This window comes from Sceloporus undulatus, chromosome 2 (assembly GCF_019175285.1).
Source record: "Sceloporus undulatus isolate JIND9_A2432 ecotype Alabama chromosome 2, SceUnd_v1.1, whole genome shotgun sequence".
In the NCBI taxonomy this organism is placed as follows: domain Eukaryota; kingdom Metazoa; phylum Chordata; class Lepidosauria; order Squamata; family Phrynosomatidae; genus Sceloporus; species Sceloporus undulatus.
Window position 1 is genome coordinate 266,913,965 of NC_056523.1, and position 22,871 is coordinate 266,936,835.

Sequence of the window (22,871 nt, forward strand, 5' to 3'; positions counted from 1 at the left end):
GACTGGAAGGCTCACAACAACAACCTCCTGTTTCATACATGATAGGGATAGCCTCAAGTTTAAAACAAACTCTTCATGTCTAGTTTAGACCCAAGGGAAATTACCAAAATTGGCAATGGAGAGTTGGACCACAGGGGGAATGCCTCGTATAAAGTAAGGTCATGGATCCATTTGAATCCAGTCCTGTCGACACCAACCAGCAGCAGCTCTCCAGGGTTTCAGGCAGGGTTTCAGGAAGAAATCTCAAGACCTGGGACTTGCTGCACATAAAGGAAGAGCCCTACCACTAAACTGTAGCCCCGCAGCCATAAAATTTATCTGCCTAACATTTTCTGTTTGACCAGGTAAGTGCAAGTCTTTAGAGTATTTTGGATCCTGGCCAAAATGAGTTGGCATCACCATTTCTCTTTATTGGGGGAAGCAAGTAAAATATACAAATTCAGAGGGCAATGCCTCCATAAAAACAGAATGCAAAGAGATACTGGGACTATAATTTCTGTTTATTTAAAAATCAGAATTTCATTATGCATATGTGCACAGTTGAAGGGACTGGAATAGAAAGAAAGTTAATGTAATGTTTTTCTGTGGACTATACTGTGAGGTCCCATATGCTGCACTAAAACACAAATACATTTAAATTAAGAAATGACCTGAATATAATGAATAGATGATTGACAGAATGAATGAATGAATGAATGAATGAATCTTTATTTCAGTCAACAACCACAACAATAAAACAGAATATAGTATTAAATATAAAATATTTCAACTTTATAATACAACTTAACACAATAGTAAGAATCTACAGGTACCAAGCTGTAGTGGGTAGCAAGAGCTTTTAAAAGTACCGCATGTATTGTATTTTGTGAAAATGAATATATGGCAATGGCATAATTGTGAAAACTTAATATTAAAACATTACCAACAGCATACTGATACATATAAAAATCAAGCAAATTTAATTTATACTGTCACTATGAGGGAATGAGGAAATCCCAGTTGATAAATGCCTGCTACAAGATAACATCATTCTTTGCAGGTCTCTGGTTTTGTACAATGCTAGTGAAGTGGGGGAAATTACAATATCTTTCAGTTATTCATCATAGGTATCTAGGAGCCATGTCAGCTCATCCCAATTAATCCTGACCATGGGGGGGGGGAGGGGGAGGTAATATTATTTACATAGTGGAAGAACAACTCAATTTCTTTGCCTGACTATAAAAACACAACTGTTTGAGGCACATTTACTTCTTTATGGGAAGAAGACAGTGAAATAATAGGTAATTTAGAGTTGATTTTATATTTGCTTTCACACTACATCCTTAATCCCAAGTGAATGAAGCAGAAGTACAGTAGTTTAGATTCATCTCCTTGTTGCCCTTCATTCGCATACTCTTTTGTCTGTTAGCAGTTACGAACCAATCAGAAAATAGGAGATCTGTTTAGCTGCCATTAGATCAATCAGACTAAATTTCTCAAGGCAAAATAATATCTCCTGCAGATGTATGTCTGAAGGTGTTGCTAAATGCATAAAACTAGGGGCCAGTTGTTGTTTTGTTGTCTGTTGTTGTTATTGTTTCCTTGTCTATCTCCAGCTATCCTTCTTTCTCCACAACTGTCAAAATTTAGCTCATCAGGCACTTGAGGTGTAGATCTATAATTTGTGGATTATAAAAATCTATAGAGCATAGTTATGATCTACGAAGTCTGAAAGTCTGCCCAAGTTTTGGGACCCCTGGAAGGTTTTTTCCTGGTCCCAACCCCATCACAGTCACATGAGAGGGCTTTCTCAGTGGCTATTCGCATGCTCATGCTTGCACTCATGCACACACACATTTTCCTTCTGCCAGCCAGCAATGATCATTTCATTTAGACAGGCTTTGGGCTATTAACTGGTTGCTGCAGACATGTCTTTTAATGGAAGGTAATGTACATGCGTCCTTGTCCTCATGTTTTGAATGTATTTAAACTGATTTGTGTTAGTGCTATTTTAATAGGGTAATTAATCTATGTTTAATATTATGACAGCTTTTTAGCCATTTTTTTTTAGTTTATGTTGCAAACCTCTTCCATGTTGGTAGAAAGAAGGTAGATAAAATAAAATGAAATATAGTTAAATAAAATATGTTGCATAAAGAATTAGGAAGGCCTATAGAACATGCATGAATAATGAACAGCAATCAGAACCACTTTCAATCCATTGAAAAATGAGAAAGGGTCCTGATATATATATTTCTCCCTTTCATACTGGAGCATAAAGAACAAGAGTTTTCACCAGAAGTCAAAAGCCCCTTGGCTTGTGATTGAAACACTGTCCATCTCAAGCAATTACAGAATGTGAAGTCAGCCAAGCTGCACAAAACTGAATCCCCAATTCCTGAATAATTTAGGAGAAGCAGGAAAGATAGGTACAAAGAGCTTTTCTTTCTGTGCATGTTCACTATCAAACTTAGCATATTTGTGGCACATCTTGATAGTTTTGTCAATGTACATCCGAACCAGAGAACCAGTGGAAAAGAAGTTGAGCATGGTTTTAATTTCATAAATCATTTGCATTTTGAAAATGGAAAACTGACAGGGCTTGTAAAAAAACAAAAACAGATCTTTAATGTGCCTGACCACCATTCAAATAGTATAAGCCCATCAACCTTGGTGAGCTTCTCTGGATCATTTGTTTTTTACACTTTGGAAATGACCTTGGAGAATCTCTCCAAACTACTCTGCATAAACAGCCTTGTAGATCAAAATCTTTTTCCTTCCAAGGTCAAACATTAACCCTACTCAAAAGGAATCCAACCTACCCTCACCATCAGGTTCTGTTAAGAACTGCTCCCTTAACTGCTAATATATATGGCTGTCAATTAAAATAAGGGACAGGGTTCCTGTTCCCTTGTATGGTTATGTAAAAAAAAAAAAAAAAGGGGGGGGGTCAGCAAGTTTTCATCACCTGCTAAAATTCCGTCTTCTACACAACCATTAAAGGGAGAGGAACCCAGTCTCTTATCTTATCAGTCAAACCTAGTCCTATCTAAAATTTCTAATATGCTCTTAAAAACTGCAATTTCATTAGTTTCAAAAGGGGCTCTTTGCACTGCAGCTAGGGTTCTTCAAACCCTGCATTAGGTGGGCACATTTCCTACTTGCTGGCTGAACAGATGCTTTGACTAAGGTGTCTCAGGTCTAGCAGCTTGGTCACTTTCAGTGAATGTTGCTAAGTGGACAATTAGGTCCAGGTAGATATGTAGCAAGGGTAAAGCAGAGATTAGCATCCTCCATGGGAAATGTTTGACAAGGGGGAGAAGTAAATACTGTATTTTCTGGCATATAAGACTACTTTTTAACCCAGGAAAATCTTCTCAAAAGTCAGGGGTCATCTTATACACTTGGTGTCATCTTATAAATAATAAATCTTTTATTTATATCCCGATTTTCTGTTGCAAGACAATCAAAGTGGCTCACAACATATTAAAATCCACATTTACAAAATTATGGCCCAAACCCCCCCCCCCCCCGTCTTATAGGGCAGGTGCTGAAACTTCCAAGCTGGACTGGAGAATCTGCGGTCGCTGCATATGTAACTGAAGGGCGGAGCAAGCTGCAGGCATCCAGGACGCTCAGGGTATGAAAAAAAGAGCCATGTTTGCAATACCGCTCTGATAGTCTTGGAGACAGGGAGGCCCAGTCAGGCAGGGAGAGCTGACCAATCCAAGCAGGCTTTGTGTACAACAAGTTTTCCTGCAAAGTACCTGCATGTCATAAACATTTGAATTAAAATTATCATATTGAAATCAAATCTGATGTTTTTTAAATTTTTATTTGGTGTGCGTTGGAAGAGGGATAGTCTTATACGTCGAGTATATCCCAAACTCTATATTTTAACTGGAAAAGTTGAGGGTTGTCTTATACACCCAGTCGTCTTATATGCCAGAAAATATGGTATTTTAATGTAGGCAATAAAAACAAGAAATGTGAACTTCTAAAACTAACTAGAAAGAAGTAGTCTAAGGCACTGTGGGGTGGGCTAGTATAAAGACTACCAATGCATTCCTGGGGACTAAATTGCATTTGATGTTAAAAACAGATTGACCTAAACATTAGTCCTGACTCCAGTAGAGCCTTTGAATTGATTCAATGGACCTAGTTCAGTGGGATTAACCAACAGGATTCCAGCCATTAGTTGCAATCATGGATGTCATTTAAACATATATATATAGCAGGCAGGGGAGAAATTATCATCAAGACTTCAAATTATGGGGATGTTTAAATGTTTCCTCTTTGGACATGGTCCACCAGTCTGGTTACTTTGCCTTTTATTATCCCTGGGAGGGAATTTTCAATGAGAACCAATGAAGGCTTTTCTCCTAAAACAGGCAATGGTGTGTTTGCAGTGGAGTTTGTATGATTTTTGTTGGGAGCATGGCAAGGAAGAAAAGGTTCAGATGTTCTCTTCCTGCACACTGTTCCTGATCTCTCTCTCTCTCTCTCTCTCACACACACACACTCACACACAGACAGCCTTATGCTACTATCATCATCATTACCACCACCACCCTCAAAATCTATTGCTAATGCCATGCTTAAGTGTCTCATGTACTTTGGCACCTTGAGCCTCCACTTAATCACTCCTACTTGGTGTGTATTTTTAATTTAACAAGTATTTCAGATGTTCAATAAACCTCCTTTCTTTTCACAGATAACTGACTCAAAATCCATGACTCCTTCAACATGGGGGAGTAGGTAGAATGGAGCAATATCAAGACAACATTTGTCAATATATAAACCTGCCTTCTGGCTTTAAAAAGCACTCAGGATGGTATGTGTTTGTGCTACTTCCCTCACAGTAGATATATCCTGAATAGAGAAATGATTGGTCATGAACTTGGCGTCAGAGGAAGCAGCTTGACAGGTAGATGAACCAACTTCCATTTACTTTCAGTTGCTTAGAAATGGCACCAGTGTGTTTGCTTCTACCACCCAAAAGTGTGCCCACACGAAACATGAATGAACACAAACTAACACATCAGAGTTCTCTACACTGTGTTTCTCCAACTCCCACCTCTTTTTGTGGGAAGGCTGGGTACCAACTAGATGCAATTCAGAAGGCCTGTGGGTTTCCCTGTGGGTTTCTTTAATTTTTTTTTTAAAAGCCTGTTACATTTTGGGGAAGATGTTAGTGATAATTGGCTTGTGATTAAAAAGCACCTACTTTTCAAAAATAAAGGAACCCGGTTCTGCATGACTAAAATATTCCAAAACATTTATAGCCCATCTCTGCTCTGATGACCACCACCCCCAACTTCTTCTTTGGCACTTCCCACTGGACAGGATTTGCTTCAGCTTTATACCAGCACACTGTGAACTGACCAGGCATATTTGTAGGGAGTCTGAATCACCAGCAGCCTGGGAGGAGGTGGAAATTAGCGGTCATCACACCCACAAGCAATGTGTTTTTCAAGCATTATCAGCCCACCTCTCCTGGATTCTTAGCTTCATTATGCTGTGTATCCAGCCTTCTTGGATTCCTCCATACTGTAGTGGTCAACAGCTCTATGAATCAGATAAATTTATTAGAGAATAGCAGGTATTTCTGTCAATAACAGCAGTATTGAGGAGAGAAAGTTTGGCTAAATTTGTGTAATAGATTCAATTTATGGAACTCGGGAGGATCAGTTTTCTAAAGAATCAGTGCTAAGTACCAGTCTCAAAACATTTGTTCCTAGTGACACCATGTTTTGGGCACAGCTTTTCTGTTGTGCTACATTGGCAAAATGTCTGCTAGGCAATTTAGATTACAATTCAGAGGACCTATGTGCAGAGGATCTCTGCATATAGCTGCACAAGTGGAGCATCATCCACTTGTAAGGGGAAATGTAGCATCATTTCCTGTGAAAGTCAACCACTTTTTATTACCAATGTTTGCAATATATTTATATTACAAACCTAACCACTTACCTGGGATGAATAAGATTATTCTGTTTCAGAATGTATAATCTTAACACTACATGGACAGTTGTATCTGAAACTGCCAGTTCAACACAAAAGAAACAAGAATTTAGTATGCATCTACACTGCAGAAATTAAGCAGTTTGACACTACAGTACTTTAACTGTCATGGCTACATCCCATGGAATCCTATGATTTATGGTTTGGTGAGGTATTCAGACTGGCCTGTCAGAGAACTCTGGCGCCCCACCAAACTACAAAGGAATCTGTAGAATAAATTCATGGCAATTAAAGTGATGCCAAACTGTTTCATTTCTGCCATATCAACACACCTGGGGTCTAGTGAAATGTCAGTCTGAAGCAGAGAAAACTGCTTTTGGGATTACAGTTCCCAGATTCCTTCAACCAGCATAGTCTAAAATGTAAGTGGTTGTTCATACTATGTTATACACGGGTTTGCAAACCAATTTAAAAGTGGGTCATTCACACTTGTCCTGTTTTTTTCTGATGTGAATTCAAGGGGGGCCGGGGCAAATCACCCTTAACCCATTTTTTCCAGAAATTATTTTTTCCCCATGTCTTTTCAAAATCACCTGTCATGTTCTAAAAGGGAACGTGATGAGAATGGGAGGCGGCATAGAACGCTGTTTACCGCACAGGGAGAACGCTGCCGCTGCTGCCGGACATTCCCATCGCGTTCTCAATGTGTCCCAGAGGGTGCGATTTTCAGGAATGCTTGAGAACCTTTTTGAACGTGACAGGCCCGTTCCAGGGCCTGTGCGATAAAGTTCATAGTGAGAATTTCAGTTCAGAATCGCAACATCAGATCTGACTGAATCTCCCCATTACAAAAAATGTATGAATGGGGCCTAAGTTTCTCAGGTTCTGGGCTGAAGTAACTGTCATGACTGTCATGTTTATTTGCCCAATGATAAAAACCTGGTGTGGATGTCATAGATATAAAAGCAGACTAATGAATTAAAAATCTTTCTCAGCACCTGTCTTTTAATTTGATTCCTCCTACCTTGATTATTACCACCAGAAGAATGTTTGTAGCCATGCAAATTATCTATTATCTTTTCAATCCCTCACTCATAATCCTAGTCACCACTTAAAATATGGTATTTACCATAACTATTTCTTGAGTTTGTTTTTAAAGGTAATTGAATTTGAAGTGCAGGGCCTGCAAAGCTGCTGGGAAGAGAAGCTCTTTAGCAGGCAGGAAGCATAATCTCCAGATCTTAAACTGAAATCATCTTTACTCCTCACACAAAAAGAAGCCATGCTAGAAAAGAAGAGGAGGGCCTAAAAATTGTCCACATAACACACAAGGGTGTCCTTCTAGCAGAAAGGTATAAAGTCCCAATGGAACATTTCACCCACACCCACTGTAAAGTTTAGGGTTGTTTCACACATAATATGAGTTTGTGCTTGCTTGGGTACCAAGTATACTTGCTTTGCAATGTCAAAATTTTACATTAAACTATATAAATATGCTCTCTCTCTCTCTCTTAACCATATGCAGCGTGGGGACCCTTGTTAGCACTGAATTCTTGCAATGAGTCATAAAATATGGACAAGGACAGAAGAAACTGTCTTGATTTTGTTGGTATAACATTGGCACAATTTTTATAACATATAAAACAGCCCTTAGGTGTGCCACTGTAATATCATGGGGATGCTAGCAAAAAAGAAAGCAGCTTGCACAGCAAGCCTGAGCCAGTTAGAATTTCAAATAAAGGGGAAAGTGGAAGGACACGGACATCACAATTTGCAAATAATTATCATTATTTATTTGCAAAGGGTAAGGCTGCAAAGCTTTTGGAAGTATATCAAGACCGTACTGAAGGAGCTATGCTTCAGCAAAAGGGATTTAAATGAGAAAAGAGCAGGGGGTTACCTGATGTTTTGTTTTTAGCTTTGTTTGGTTTTCATTGCCAGCTCTGGATTCTTATGACAGAATGAGCCAGAACAAAGTACATGAATATATCACCACCGTTTCCTATTTATCTAAATATCTGGCACAGGAATGGGTGACAGGTAATGGAAAGTAAATTGATACAAAAGGTTTTCTTATTTTTTATACTCAAAAAACAGGGAAAAGATGTCCCTTAGATTTCATATACCTAATATTTCCCTGTAAGAGTAATTACGGCTGCTGCCACATTGCAGTTTGACACTGCTTTAACTGTCATGGCTCCATTCGATGGAATCCTGGGATTTATAGTTTGTTGTGGCACCAGAACTCTGACAGAGAATGTTAATTATCTCACAATATTACAAAACCCAGAATTTCATAGCACTGAGCCGTGGCAGTTAAAGTGGTGTCTAATTGTATTAATTCCACAGTGTAGATACAGTCTGCATTTTCAAAATGCATGAGCAGAACATAGAAATTTACCTTTTAAAAGTAATACATTGACCTTGTTCATTATGGTGTTTGGAGAGTAACTGACTGTTACAGGCCTGGAAACAGTAACTTGTGTTAGTTGCTCTGACACTTATGCTTTTAATATTCAGTTACTTTTTTAAAAAGTCTTTAGGACTGAGGAGAAAATTGGGTGGGGGAAACTTCAGAAAAATCCTGTCAATGCTTGTGTAAAACACTCTTTAAATGTAACTTTTGAAAATTGCTGAAATACATTTATCATTACACCGAAAGCCTAACTTTGCACCTCCTCACTGCATTACTTTTGCAATATAACCTCATCACATCCTTGTTGCCCATGAAAAGTAACTAGCAGTAAACAGCTACATTGATTGTTAACTCATTACTTCTAAGCTTTGTGCCAGAGGCACTTGTTAACAGTGCAACCCTGCTCTTTCTGCCAAGAAACCAACCCCATTGAATTAAATGGGACTGGGTGACTATAGGATTGCAGTCTAAAGCTACTTATTATAGCAGCAGCCAGACTGGTTTCCTGCAAGAACTGCATTGGCTTCCAATTTGTTTCCAAGCTCAATGCAAGGTCCTGGTGTTCTTACCAAGCACTACATGACTTGGGTCCAAGATATCTGAAAGCTCTACTGCCATTTGCAAACTTCAGAAGAGGCCCTTTGCATATCCCAATATTTCATGAAGTTAGATTAATGGATACATGTAACTGGACTTTCTCTGTAGCAATGCCTTAACTGTGGAGCTCCTTGCCTATGCAAGTTAAGGCGGCCCAATCTCTTTTAAGCTTCCCAAAGGCAGCCAAAACAGTCCTACTCCATTTGGAAGCTTATCAGACTCATTTTTTGTGTGTTATGGTCATGGGAAGGGAGCAAAGGGCAGCTTGGGACCAGGAGACAGAACGGGGCCATTTTGAGGACACTTTGCTGTGCGGTAAAGTCCGTTTTTTCTCAATCACATGCAGCCCTGAGCGCCCCCTTCCCATGCCCATAATGACAAAAAAATGAGTCTGATAATAGTATTCATTGTTTGAAACTGCTGTTTTAACTGTTTCAAAACTGGATTCAGGAATACTTTTTATACTGCTAAGGGGGTTTAAAAGTGTATTTTAATGTGCTTTAAAATGTTTTTATCTTGGTATTGTTTTAATTGGTTTTTATTTTTCATTACTTCAGGACCCCTTTTGGGTTGGGAAGTGATTCTGACATGCTTAGAATAAAAATAAATAAACAGAATATAGGGGAGACTTACAACTTAGTTAAGTCTGCAGCCCTAAACACACTTTCTCTCTAGTAACTCCTCTTGGATTTAGAGGCACTTACGCCTCAGTAAACATTGCACTGCATATCTAAAAATATAGACAGGTATGTCAATGTCATGACAGCCATCACCACCTTTTAAAAAAGGTCCTTTGTCTCTCTCCTATAATTTCTGAACAATTTCCCAGATTTTATGTGTTTGTGTGTGTGTGTGTGCGCGCGCGCATACTGATATGTTGATATTATAAAATTGGCCAATGATTTATTCCATTTTTTACTTTTTTAGAATTGCATTTTTAGTTTTTAATTTTATTTATGGGTTTGTTTTTGTCTGCCTTAGAACTATGGGCACCCTCAAAGTTTGTAATACACTACTGAGCCAAACCATCTAGTCATATATGAACAGAATTAGCCATCAATGTTGTGCATTGATTCAGTAATTGGAGCACTCGGGGAAGCTGCCTTTTACAACATGATCTCTTGCTGACTTTCAGTCACCTTTCTCTTGTTCTAAACTTTATTACAAGGATGTTATGAAAACACAATTCTGATAATATGTCTTTGACTAAACAAAGACTTCCAGTTTCCTTGGCTACATATCTTCATCTGACCAATATTTTCACAACACTGAAAGTTTTAGCCATGTTGCGACTAACCTCTCAACTTTTATGACTGCATTTATTCCAAAGTTTGGAATGTTAGGGTTGAAAATTTGACCACTAGAAATGGGGAGATTATTTCACTGAAATTACTTTGATAATCAGAATTGTTTAACTCACTCAATTATATTAATTAATTTGATATTTAAATCAGAACAAGCCATTAGAGTTTATCACACTGAATTTATCCCATGCAGAAACGGGATGTAAATTGGGAAAATCCCACAATAGCGAGATCTTTTTTCAGTTGATATTGGGGGCATCCCGAACAGAAAGTGGACAAATCCTGCAAAAGCAGGATCGTTTTCAGATGACGTCAGGGGCACTGAGCATTAATCCAACATTAACCCACATGGAAAGTGGACAAAATTGTTTGCTTTCTACTTCGGGGAAAATCCCAAAAGTAAAAAGTGGATGATTTTGTCCACTTTCTGTGTGGGTTAATGTCAGATTAATGCTCAATGACCCCAATGTGTCTGAAAACGATCCCACTTTTGCAGGCTTTTTCTGGAAGTTAAATCCCGTTTCTGCACGAGATTTGGGCACTTAGGCTCCTGTGTGATAAACTCCATAGACAGCATAGTTGTGTCATCACTGACCCCAGGACAGATTTTGTTACTGGCTCTTTTAAAACTGCTCCTTTAATCTATTTAAATTTGCCTTCTTTGAGCTGGCACTTTCCCAGAGGGACAACAAATTGCATAATACAACTGTTGGCTGGGAAAGGAGGGAATCTAGCAGATCTGAAAACTGTCAGGTTTGGAAAGACTGTCCTAAAATATTGAATCTCATCTTACAATCTGTTGGTTAAGTTTTGACTGAACAGAGGCATAACTACATCCCTTTGCACCAATATCACTCACTAACAGTTCCAGCCAAACTCTTCCAAGCATGTGACTCATGGAAGGTGGGACTGGAAGCAATGCAAAAGGGTTTGGGAGGGGAGAAGCCAAGGGACGAGAAAACTGAAGTGGGCTTGTGAAATGCTCATTACTTGATTATCCTTTTGCCCAGCACTGTGTAAGCAATAAGCACACTGGACAAGAACAAGCATTCATTGCAGCATACCCCAAATAATAATGTGCAAGAACAGAAAATCAAATCAGTAAAAAATAGAAGAGGAAGGTGGTAGTGATGCACAATCTTCCCTGTTCCATTGTTACTCAGAAAGACACCAATAATTTCCCGTATATGTTAATTGGGTAAGGAAACCAGTTTTCACCCCTAACTGTCTTGAAATTCTGAAAGGCCATCAACTGTTCATTATCAAGCAAATAAATCATCTTATCATGAACACAAACATTCCACCTCTCCATTACAGTTAGGGCTCACTGTTTCTCTTCCAGCATGGATATATGTAATGCATTTCCTCCCATCCTAAACCTTCTCCTCAGACCCCTTCATCTTACTGTATCTAGTTAAGAACCACTCTCTGACAAATTCTAATGATCTAAAATAAATATTTATTAAGTGCACTATTAATCAAACCATTTATGGAGTCCAACCATGTTGGCGACCTGACAAATTAATGGGTTAATCCATTCATTTAATATAGCAATAGCAATAACAAGTACATTTCTATACCGCTTATCAGTGCACTTAAGCACTCCCTAAGAGGTTTACAACTGTAAGCTAATTGCCCCCAACAATCTGGGTACTCATTAGCAACCTCGGAATGAAGCAAGCTTGAGTCGAGCTTGAGTCCTTTCACTGTTATTGAACTCGCAACCTTATGGTTTGTGAGTGAGTGGCTGCAGTCCAGGCATTTAACCACTGTGCCACCAGGGCTTTTTCACTTGCCACTTAATATGCAATTTTACAACTAATAACTAAGGTATAACCCACCCAAGAAATAAATCATTATTCTAGGGAATTGCAAAGCAATGGTAAGAATACAATAGAATCCATTAAGAGGCAAACTGAGACCTGATGCAAGAAAACAGTGCATTAATTTGAAACGAGCCATTCATCTGAAATCAACAGATTTTTATTGATTTATTCATTTGCTGCCTAGAAAAGTTAAACAGATGGGGAGAATGTTTAAACATTTTTCTCTAGCAGACATTTGCTATAATGAAAGGCATTATCCTTCCTGATCTATTTAGTATAGGCAGAAATGAAGATTAGCTTGAGTAAGAGCTAAACAATGGATTGCCTGGGGGAAAGAGAAATAAAGATGTCACTAGAAAAATGCAAATACAAAGTGGATACACACAAAAATGCAACCTATTGCCACCGTGTCTATACCTTATATAGATTCTAGTGGAAGTACCCAATGTTCCTGGAGAGAATAATTAATAATAGTAGTTAATCATCATTCATTTTCAATTGCTCTGAAGGATGAGCACCTATACATCTGGCTGCTCAAACGTTGCTTACATTGTGCATCAGTCCCAGTTGCTCTTGAGTGGGCATAACTCCCTGATCAGCCACCAAATGCACAATACTGTCTAAATGAAAAGAACAATTTGGGTCCCTTCCAGGCATGCCCCAAATCAATTTCATGTGTGAGACATAACCTATGCTTCTAGATTTGCTAAAAATCCAGCCAGCCAGTTACATATGATTTATGAACAACAAGAAACTTAATTTTATTTATTGTTGCAACAAAACTTTTTAAAAGGTCATGTTCCTAAAACACATCCCATCTAAATATTTCATACCACTACTATGTATGAATGAAGAAATAACAGGGTTCTTCCAGAGCCCGTAAAGTGAATTTCACATATACTGCATAGCCTATTCTTTAAGTCAGACCATCTCAAATATGCACTCCAAATTAGATGAAAATCCTAATGTGGCAATAAACAAACTGAAACTTAAGTATATTTTTATAAATTAGGAAATGCCTTATACAAACACAGAGTCAGAACTGACTCGTTGCTATCAATTCTGCCAGTCCACAAACCGGGATGGAATGCAATTCTACACTGCCTCAGAATGAAACTACACAATAGATTAAACAGGTAGCAATCATCTCAGCTGTCTCTCTCTCTCTTTTTTTTTTTTATTGATGGGTGCATGGGGCTTTGTCGTTGATGGAAGATAGAATAAATTTAAACCTTTCCTTTCCCAACAGCTTAGATTCCTTTCCCCAACCTCCAGTATGAAAAAGGGAACAACTTTTGTTGTTAGTGGATGCTGTTTTTCCCTATTCTTTTTAGCCCTTTTTAAGGGTGACAGCTAAATAGATGAATTGAGGAAGTTCGAACATCTCCTGTTCACACATAGGGAGCTGATCCAGATCAGAAGCCTTCAGTTGCGCAGTGCAGGGGAGGGGCTGGGGGGCAGCAGCAGCATCCAAATGTCTTTGTTGCACCAGTGGAGCTTAGAGAGGAGTGTTTGGCCCTCCTTACTCTGCAGAGGAAGGAGGGCCTGACTGGATGTCACTCTCTTCTGGGGTGTCACCTGTGGTCCACACTCCACGCACTCTTCTAGTGGTGCCACTGGAACCCTGCCTGCTTATTGGTAACAGAAAAGAGGACTCTGCTGCACACTTCAAAGTTAACGTATTGTGTAGCATAACTTCCCAATTTACCTAAATCTCTTAATCTGAGTTAGCAGGGATCCAACTCACATGATGGCTTGCATTGGCCCCACTGCTACATTCTGCATCAGCCCCCCATTCTGCACATCTTCATTCTACTATTTTGCTATTTTTTGCATATTTACAGTTTACATGCACAAAATAGGAGGTGACATGTAAATCCACCACATGACTACATCCAACACTGGGTGGAAGTCTTTATTTGCAAGAAGATTTACTGGTGGGAGGCAGAGTTCTAACCAGACTTCATAGGCATATCCCTTCTGTTTCAAGTTGGAGTATAGCAACAGTTCAGAGGCTGAAGTGTTACTTCTTTGGATTGCAGCTCCCAAAATTCCACAGTTGATATGACTAGACTGACAAAAGGATCCTAGAAGCTGTAGTCCAAAAAGTTTTTTTTTTCCAAGCTCTGAGTTGTTCTATGATCCAGTTGGGAACATACTTAAGGACACATCCTCCATAGTATAGATTTACCTAATCTGGCATTCTCCTCTTGTTTAAGATTACAGTACCCATCATCCCAAACCATTAGTAACTATACTTTACATTAAGTGTACAAATTTTCCATTTCAACCAATCAGCTTGTAGGGGTACAGGCCATTTAGACCCAGGAAAATGTGGTTATAGACAGCAGAAGCCCAAAGCAAAGCCCTAATCAGAATGGGGCATGTGCTAAACTGTTATATTCTCAGATATATTGCCCTTATTTGTCTTTGTAGCAGTCCATGGTATCAGTAGAACTCTTCTTCAGCACCACATCTCAAATGAATTGATTCTCTTCCTATCCACTTTCTTCACTGTCCAGCTTTCACAACCATGCACAGAAATAGGAAATATAGTGGCATGTACAATCCTAACTTAAGTATTTAATTATATATCTTTACTAGGAGTTACAGACCAACAGTGGCTAGCAACAAAGGTTTTGTGTCCTTGATATACAGAGTGGCCACAAAAGGTTCACACACACACACACACACACACACACACACATATAGTTAATTTTCAGATTTTAAATTGACAGTGAGATCTATGTAGTGTATACTTTTTAGAACTTCCTTTGTACAACAATAACATAGAAAAATTGATGCAAATGCTTACATGCTGGCCAATTGGCCGTAATAAAGTAATAATAATGATGCAAATGCTTAGTGAACTGTCACCTGAAGTTGCAAGATTTGTAAATGCCTGAACTCAGTCATGGCACATCACACAGCTGAGCTATCTCTGACAGAGCTGGGATGGTTTAAATGTTAGCAAGTCACCTCAGGAAAATAATGTAAGAGGTACTAAATAAACACACACACAAGTAACTGCAGCCTGCGAGTGTGCTTAAATCCATTAGGGAAACTAAAACAAGCAGAATTTAAAAATAGAAGTAGATACTTGAAGGGAACAAAGAAAGGAATAGATAATTAGCATTTGTGAAAGAACATCTGGGTGGTGATGATAGTGTTGGAATGAACTTTATTTATGTCCCATCTTCCCCTATAGGGAATTCTCCAGGGATATGGGGGAAGGCCATGACCACACTGCTTAGTCCCATCTGATCCCTCTTTGCAATCACTCATGTAGATACAACCACAGACACTATTACTACAGAAGGAAAACTATTAAATGGAGTGAAACACACAAAAAATTGTGCTTGTATTATATAGTATGGTTAAGCACCAAAAAATCATGGCTAAACTCTGGCTGAGAGCCAGCATGGCATAGTGGTTTGGGTGTTGGACTGCAACTCTGGAGGCCAGGGTTCAATTCCCAGTTCAACTATGAAACCCATTGGGTGACCTTGGACAAATCACACTCTCTTAGCCTCGTGGGAAGGCAATGACAAACCTCCTCTGAACAACTCCTGCCAAGAAATCCCCATGATAGCCTTAGGGTTGTCATAAATTGGAAATGACTTGAAGGCACAAAACAACAACAAAGGTGGATAATGGTTTTGATTTTGGTTGGGGATTCCCCCATCCCACCCCCAGAGAGTTAAAATCAATTTGAGATACAGCCTGCTACTTGCACGTATATCCTACTTTTGTTTCTCTTAAGTAGGTTTTCATATTTTTGTCAACCATCTGTGAATTTCATTTGAATAGGAAGTGACAGTAGGAGAACAGAAGTGTACACGTACACCATAGGAAGCAAGATCTCCTAAAGAACACTTTCATTTCTTAAAAATGACTTCCACAAGTCATTAATGGCCCCATCCTACTGTAACTGGGGTGAGAACTGCATATGTCATCTCAGCATCACATCTTTGATGAAGCAGGGATTCTGCTAAACTAATCATCCTCAAATGGTAGTTGAATCCAATTCACTTGAATTGAATTGATTTGGCTGTAATCTGAAATGGCCCAAGGGGCTGTGTGTAACGTAACGACTATTGCATCACTTCACCACAAGTATCCCAGTAAAGGCAGATGGGGATCACAGCCTGGTACAACACAGCTGAGCTGAGGCTTTTAACAATACTGTCAAGCCTTTTTAACCTGAAACCCTTGCTTAGAACAGTTGAATTTTCACATGTGCTCAAGGAAGTGAATGCCAAAGGATTATGCAAGTACACAGATTTGCAGATGTAAAAATCCTTTGTCTTCTTGCCCAGAACCTATAGAAGAGGGGAAAGGTGAAAGACAGAATTTTCTAGATATGGCTTTACAATGCGATGTTGGCTTTGGTGATAATGTTAGACAACATAGACATGATAAATATTTAATGATTTCCCCTTCCTGTAGCAAGGAGATAATGGTGAAGAAGATATATTTCTTAGGAATTATTGAGGGAATGTACATGCTACTCAGAGGTAACAAAAATAATTTTAAGGATACTGAGAACTTCACACTTGTGTTCCAGTTCAGTTTTATATCATAGTCCAATATTATGCCTAACCAAGGATGGCTAGTAGAACATAAACCTTCTTGTCAGATGATGTTTTGATGCATTGGCATCACCCTGCCCATCACACAAATTTATTCATTCAGCTGTGGGAAAAGTTGTGGAAGTGTTTTACCCTTCTCCAGAAACCAATTATTGTAATGTTAATTTATGTCATGAATGGGCAAACTGATGCCCTTCAGATGTTTTGGACTACAACTTTGGTCAGCATAATCAATGGCCAGATTATGAGATCTATAATCCCAAGCATATGATGAGCACTAGGATGTCTATTTCTAGCCTAAGGTAATGTTATATTAGTTGATTTCTGGAGGATGAAAACTCCTAGGTACCTTTTGGTTTAGCTGAATGAATGAACAAGTGATCAAATTAGCCTGATAGAATTAGGGTGATGTTAATGCATTAAATCATTAGCTGACAAGAGGTTTTCTGGTCTACTAGTCATCCTTGGTTTAGGATTATGTCATTTGCTGAAGAAAATTTCTGTGGCATAGCACAACAGCTGGAGAATAGGGCAAGCACCATCAAAGTGACCCTAAACACACACACACACAGAGAGAGAGAGAGAGACTATTCAGAAGGAACTATATGCTCACCAATTTTTATTTTTACTTTTTAAAGTTTACTTATTTACCAGTTGTGTTGTCACTGAAGCAAACTCCTGCTTAAAGCTTTCGCCTTCCTTCTGAGGTCTCCTCCTTCAGGCTGAGCATCATAAAGGGAAGAGAGAGGGAGAGAAAAGGCAGCTAAGTGATATGCTTGCTCTTACTTCCCAATTCAATTAAATTACCTTGGCGGCCTACACAAAAGCTAATGCAATGTCACAAGCTAACTGTGATCAAGAATGACAGACATTGCAGTTACGTCACTTAGCCATAAATATGCATGTGGTGCATTAAGAGAATTCAAGCATGCCATTTCATTCCTCATGCAGGAACTTTTTAGGAAGCAGTCTAAGTCTAAAATGGCAACTCACCAGAAGCAAAGCTACTGCAAAATATACCAACTACTGACTTATAATACTTTCAGTACAAGATAATCAACCAGCAGCTCTCCAGCTTTTTCTTTGGAAGGTTAAAGGACAAACCACTGCAATTTTATTTTCATGTTCTCTGTATTTGTACTACTAAAGTATTAAAGTAGTGAATTAAAATATTTTAAAAACATAACAAGAATGAGGAAAGTACAACAAACACCTATTAAAAGATCTTTGCAGAACAGGCAGCAGCCATTATTCTGTCTGAACAGAATGGTCTTCACCTACTAGCAGAACGAAAGCAGAGAGCAGGCCAGCCTAGCCTTCCATGGAAGAGAATTCAAGTATTGCAGTAACTTTAAACTTCAATTGAAGATTTAGAAATACAGTTTAGGCATCCAAAGAACGGGGAAGGCAACATTACCAAAGGATGAAAACGTATGTGTTGTAAAAGATTTTTACTTTCTCACTCCCTGCAACATTAGAAATATGGGGACAGGAGACTACTTCCCTGCCAAAGCTGTCCCTGCCCATAACCAAGCCTGAAGCCAGATTCCTGATCTCTTTCAACTATATAATGGTCTGGATTATCCATTTTATCCTGGGGCCAGGACATTGCCACACACCACAGCACCTTGTCCAAGAATGGGATACTAGGGACAGAAAAGAGAGAGAAAAATGTCTCTACAACTTTGTAGAAAAAAAAGTTAAATTACTTCTATGTTTCTGACTACATATATACAGTAAAAACAAAAAACAAAAGAAAGGCTCAAATTAATTCAGAGACGCAAAGAGGAGAGTGGCAAGACGTCAACAGAATCTCTTCCAGTGTTTCTCCAGAACAGAGTTAGTAGGATGAATTTGCTCTTTGGCTAATTATTACTAATTAGGCAGAGGACGCTAAGACTGACAGTCTTGCACTACATGGGGACAGTTCTGACATTAATAACAGTACCTTTAAAAGCACTGTCTTTTTTTTTCTATATTTAGTACAGAGCTTGCAATGGGAAGAAAATGTTTTAAAATTCTTTAAAAATGTTTCTGACATTTTAACTGTACTTAAAAGGAAAGTGTTTTGACATTAAAAGAACAACCAGAAATGATTTATCAGAGGCATTTGTTAAAATTAACTAGCAACCCAGTACAAGACCACACTCTATAGCCTCCAGTTACACACAGCATTTGTCACTGACACAGATGAATGGATCTTAGAATAGCACCTTTTCTAGTGCTCAGTGTTCCATACAGCTCAGCAAAGTGTTCAGTAAAAGGAAGAAAAGCCAAAAACGGCCTGACCCCTTGTTCGCTCTGCCAAGGTTGCTACAAGACAGCAAATACCTCAGCTTCAGAAAGAGCCATAGGGGGGAAAGTATATGGGTGCTACTTACACATAACAAAAATTAAAGGATTTCTCATTTCAGGAAAAACACTTTCCACCATATAAAAACACCCCCAAAAAGTTTTTTTATAATTATAAGCAAAAAGGATCCATTTCTAAGGTAAGGCATGACTGATCTAATCCCTATTGATCTGAATGAGTCTATTCATAGTATAAGTAATGTGACATCTAACCTGTAATTCTGAGTTCATATCATAGGGTTTGTGTACTTGATAAAGGAATTGAGCTACATTGAGATAATACCATCCAAGAAGTTTCAGAAGAAACAGATGCTCCTTTGCTTCCTTAAAAAAAAAAAAAAACTTGTTGTAGCAAACTCAGAAAGAAAAAACTCAATTTATTCATATAAAATTGAAGGAGTATGAAATGTAAGATAGAATGACAGAGGCTCTTTTTAAAAGCCATTTGTCTTTAAAGTTTCCACTTTATTCTACATGTTCTTTGGATCATTGCGTAAAGAAAAGAATTATGACAGCAGTTATAACTGCAATTGCATTTTCACTTTTAGTACACAAGAGCAGTACAGATGCATTATTCTGGATTTTATTTCCTACAGAAGTATATCACTGTGCATTCAGCAGTCAGTCATATCTAGTCAATAATACTTGGCGATACCAGTCATGGGCAAGCACTTGCTCAAATGTATTTTAATTTAAAAAACAAATAAGTACTGCAAGGATTCACCAAGGAAAAACTAGAACATAACTTGAACTAGAGCAAAAATTTCAATACATAAAAGCCAGATAAAAGATAAATGAATTATGTGGTAAGTCTTATTCTGAAGATGAACCATGCATACCAGTGATATAAAATGGCCACTGGCTCCACCAGTAACTCATCTCAGCCTACATATGCAAAATTTTTAAAGTGTAAGCAACCAACTCATATAAACTCAACCATTCCCATTCTTCAATTCACACAAAAACAACAACAACAACAAAATCCAATCACAGATTACTAGTTACTGATGCATTGCAGTTGACCATGGAATCATGCTAGAGGACCTACAAATACCTAAAGTATTTTCTCTAGTAATTCTAGGTCTTACATTGTGACTCTGTGGTCAACCTCTGACCAAGTCACATTGGAGAATTCAGAGATTACTAGAAAGAATATATAAAGCATATCTGCAAATAATCAAATCCACAAATGTGAATGGCCAATTGTAAATGAAAGTGGTCCTTGCTTTGTGTCATTGGAGGCAGTGCCTACACAGTGGATACAAGGCTGTTCTATCTCTTTCTGATGCAGTCTCTTTCCTCATTTCCCTCAAATTATCTACACTACAGTGTTTTTAAGCTGAATTTAAAAATAACACATTATAAAACATGATACAATATGTAATACATTATTTTGGAGTGGTCAAGGGACAATGACTAGACTTTGAAAAATAATGTTAACATCTGAAAGCACAGAACAACCTCAGGCATGCTCAAGAGACAATAGACAATCTCTAGAAACAATAAAAAGGGCTTTTTGGTTATGTCATTAGCAAAAGGAAGGAGGAAATGGTAGGGCTGCCTGTTGGGGTGTGTATATTGAGGCAAAAAGACAACAGCAGAGTTTTGGAGGTGTTTAACAAAAAAGCTTTACTCAGCAGAAGTCTTAAAACTGAAGCAAAAACAAAACAGTACAAATAGTACCATACATAGCAACAAAAATTGAAGCACAGTAAAAACTCCTAGTTCAGCAGCATGTCAGTATTATCTTACCACTGCAGCAGCATGGCGAGCATATACAGAGAATACTTCCAGCAGACTTACAAGGCAGTTATAGTCTGCAGATTGGCTATATAGCCACTGGCCTAATTGGCCAATAGCTCTCTCATTAACTAATTGCAGGCTTACCTTGTTCTGGTTTCACCTACCATTTGCTACATCTTCATCCAGTCACAACTTACTGTTCTGACTTTCATATCCTGACACTGCCACATGGAGAAGATGGTGAAATGCTAACGGGACAGGGAAAAGGCAGAACTGCTCAACAACTTATTTGCCATGGTCTTCTCCCAGAAAGAAAACAGTGCTCAAAATAGGGAACATGGAGCAGATGATGCAGTAGGGGAAATGCAGCACAGAACAGGTAAAGAGGTAGTACAGGAATGCCTGGCTATTCTAAATGAATTCAAGTCTGCAGGGCCAGATGAACTTCATCCAAAGGTATTAAAATAATTGGCAGAAGTAATCTCAGAATCACTGGCAATAAACTTTGAGAATTCTTGGAGAAGAGAAGTCTCAGTAGGTTGGGGGAGAGCAACCAAACAATTATCACCCAGTCAGCCTGACATCAATACCAGGAAAGATTCTAGAGTAGATCATTAAACAGACATTCTGTAAGCACTTAGAAAGGAATGCTGTGCTTACTAAAAGCCACTACAGGTTACTCAAAAACATGTCATGCCAGACTAATCTTATCTCCTTTTTGAATTCGAGATACAAGCTTAGTACATAATGGAAATGTTGTGGATGTGACATATCTTTATTTCAATAAAGCCTCTGACAAGGTCCACTGTGATAGTCTTGCAACAAAATCAGTAAAATGTGGGCTAGATGATGCAACTGTTAGGTGGAACTGTAGTTGGTTGATAGACCGAATTCAAAGTGTGCTCAGCAATGGCTCCTCTTCACCCTGAAGAGAAGTGACCAGTGGGGTTTCATAGGGGTCTGTCCTGGGCCCAGTGCTATTCACCATCTTTATCAATTAATTGGATGAGGGCATGTTTATCAAATCTGCAAATGACACCAAATTAGGAGTGGTAACTAATACCTTAGAGGACTGGATAAGGATTCAAAATGACCTCAACAGATTAGAGAACTGGGCCAAACTAACAAAATGAATGTCAGCAAGGAGAAATGTAAGGTATTACACTTCAATGTTAAGTCGAAGACTTTCATGGCTGGCATCCATAGTTTTTTATGGGTTTTTCGGGCTGTGTGGCCATGTTCTAGAAGAGTTTCTTCCTGACGTTTCGTCAGCATCTGTGGCTGGCATCTTCAGAGAATGCTTCCTTGGAAATATATAACCACGTTTTCCAGGCAAGCATTCTCTGAAGATGCCAGCCACACATGCTGGCGAAACGTCAAGAAGAAACTCTTCTAGAACATGGCCACATTGCCCGAACCCCCCCCCCCAAAATATGGTACACTTCAGTTTTAAAAAAATGAAATGCACAGATACAGTAGGATGGCTGATACCTATCTTGGCTGACACATGTCTTAGTAGACCACAAGCTGAACATGAGTCATCAGTATGATCCAGTAGCTAAAAATTCCAATGTGATTCTAGGTTGCATCAATAGGAGTATAATGTCTAGATCATGGGAAGTAATAGTACCACTCTATTGTGCTTTGGTCAGACCTCACCATTAATATTCTGCCCAGTTCTTGGCATCACAATTCAAAAAGGATATAGAGAAGCTGGAACATGTCAAAAGGAGGGCCACCAAAATGCCGAGGGGTCTGGAAACTACACCCTATGTAGAGGGACTTAGCAGTTGGATATGTTTAGCTTGAAGAGAAAGTTAAGAGGTTCCATGTTTATATATTTGAAAAGATGTCATATTGAAAATGAAGTAAGCTTATTTTCTGATGCTCCAGGGACTAGGACATGGAGCAATGGATTCAAACTACAGGAAGTCCACCTCAACATGAGGAAGAACTTCCTGACATTAAGGCGCGTTACAGATGCACCAAAGGGGCGTGTTAGGGTTGAGAAGGGGCGTCACTTCTTGACGCCCCTCAACCCTAGTACGGACCGAGTCCGTACAAAATGGCGGCGCCCGTCCACACAGGGGCCACCATT

The 22,871-nt window shown here is 38.8% G+C and overlaps 1 long non-coding RNA gene across 3 annotated transcripts in view; it reads right to left on the reverse strand.

The window, feature by feature from the left end:
* Positions 1-21,233, reverse strand: part of LOC121923956 — a 33,539-nt gene extending 12,306 nt beyond the window's left edge. The window contains exons 1-3 of one of the 3 annotated variants that reach the window (XR_006102497.1): positions 20,918-21,233; positions 19,244-19,354; positions 17,330-17,400 (exon numbers count right to left, since the gene is read on the reverse strand). This is a non-coding gene — a long non-coding RNA (uncharacterized LOC121923956). The remainder of the gene's footprint in view (positions 1-17,329; positions 17,401-19,243; positions 19,355-20,917) is intronic. The other 2 variants (XR_006102496.1, XR_006102495.1) reach the window with 2 other exon arrangements.
* Positions 21,234-22,871: the final 1,638 nt, after the last annotated feature.